The 1860-nt window shown below is 55.2% G+C and overlaps 1 long non-coding RNA gene across 1 annotated transcript; it reads left to right on the top strand.

Moving 5' to 3' along the window:
• Positions 1-474: 474 nt before the first annotated feature.
• Positions 475-1324, top strand: LOC120513366. Its single transcript, XR_005630254.1, has 3 exons — positions 475-527; positions 1040-1121; positions 1207-1324. It is a non-coding gene; the product is annotated as an uncharacterized LOC120513366 (long non-coding RNA).
• Positions 1325-1860: the final 536 nt, after the last annotated feature.

Here is a 1860-nt window from a genome sequence, read left to right as displayed (position 1 = left end):
CCCCATCAGCTGCTGTGTTTTAGCCGCCTCAAACCCCTGCCTCGCGCCCCGCGCCGCCTCCTTCCCTTCCCCCAGCGCGTTTCAATCCCATTTCATGGGTTTTTTTCCCAAAATTTCCCTTTTTTTGGCATTTTTTGGCCTCCGCGTCTCCTCGCTACTCGAGCGCAGGCTTCGAAGGCCGCGCTAGGCCGCGTTGCCATGGTGACAACGCAGCGGGAAGGGGCGGGACGCACCCCTCCGCCCTCAGCCAATCACCGCGCGCGTCTCATCCACCAATGCGCCGCGCCGACACTTTGAGGCTCCGCGACCAATCAGCGCCGCCGCGCTTTGACTGACATCTCCGCCGACCAATTGGGAAGCAGCAAGGCCGGATTCCAGCCAATAGGAGCGCGGGGGGGGCGGGGCGCGCGGCGCGGGCAGGGCGAAAAAGGAGGGGGGAAGGTTCTGGAGGCCGCCGCCATCTTTGCCGCCGCGTCCGGGGCCGCCGCCGCCGCCGCCGCCGCCGCTCCGGGGCTCAGGGGGGGCCGGTAAGAGCGGCAGCGCTGTCGCGACATGACGTCGGGGCACCCAGCGCCGTGACGTCACGGTCGGGGCGGCGGGGGGTGGCGGGAAACGGAGCGTGAGGGCGGCGCCGCCAGGGGGCGCTACGGGCGTGAGGGGAGGGGACGGGGGCGTGGCCTGCGGCAGGGGGCGGAGCTTGCACCGTTGTTTTTAAGGCGGGAGGGCGTGGCTCTCGTAAGGGGGCGTGGCTTAAGCCCTCTTGTTTTCATCTGGAGGGGCGTGGCTAAAGCATGGCTTTGAGTGGGCGTGGCTTAGGCGCTGTTGTTAACGGGAGGGGGCGTGGCTTGGGCCCCGTTGTTCCCAATGGGAGGGGGCGTGGCTTGGGCCCCGTTGTTCCCAAGGGGAGGGGGCGTGGCTTGGGCCCCGTTGTTCCCAATGGGAGGGGGCGTGGCTTGGGCTCCGTCGTTTCCTATAGGCGGGCCGTGACGTCACCGCTGCCGATGACGTCACTGCCGCGTTCTCCATGACGTCATTACAGGAAAAACCCGAATTCCGGGGGTTTTCCCCCCAAAAAAACCCCCGGGATGGACTCGGGGGGATCCAAAGCGCTGCCAGACCCGGTGAGACCAAAATCCCGAATTTTATTGGAATTTTTGGGGGGAATTTGGGGGGATTTTTGGGGCTGAAATCCCCAAATTTCGGCAGGCGGACGCGATGACGTCGGACGACTTCGACATCGTCATCGAGGCCATGCTGGAGGCGCCCTACAAGAAGGAGGAGGTGACAAAATCCCCAAATTCCCAAAACTTTGGGGAGTTTTCCCTCACTTTCCCCATTTTTCCCACTCAATTTTTCCCAAATATCCCAAATTTTGCCCCATTTTTGTCCCAAATTTCTGATTTTTAATTCACTTTTTCCTGAACTTTTCCCATTTTTGCCCCAAATTCTTGGTTTTCACCCCAATTTTTATCTCTTTTTTTTTTTATTTTTCATCCCAAATTTTCTCATTTTCATTCAAATTTTCCTGAATTTCCTGATTTTCACCCCAAATTTTCCACAATTTTCCAATTTTCTTCCCCAGTTTTCCAAAATTGTCTCATTTTCATCCCAATTTTTCCCAAATCTTCTGATTTTCATCCCAAATTTTCTAAATTTCACCCCAATTTTCCCCAAATTTTCTCATTTTCATCTCAAAATTCCTTCATCTTTTTTTATTTCATCCCAATTTTTCCCAAATTCTCTGATTTTCTCCTCAAATTTTCCAAAATTTTCTCATTTCATCCCAATTTTTCCAAATTCTTCTGATTTTCATCCCAAATTTTCCCAAATTTCTTCATTTCCACCCCAAATTTTCCAACA

Source organism: Passer montanus, unplaced genomic scaffold, assembly GCF_014805655.1.
Source record: "Passer montanus isolate IOZ18808 unplaced genomic scaffold, ASM1480565v1 scaffold1113, whole genome shotgun sequence".
NCBI classification, from domain to species: domain Eukaryota; kingdom Metazoa; phylum Chordata; class Aves; order Passeriformes; family Passeridae; genus Passer; species Passer montanus.
This window is presented reverse-complemented; position numbering and strand designations above follow the sequence as displayed.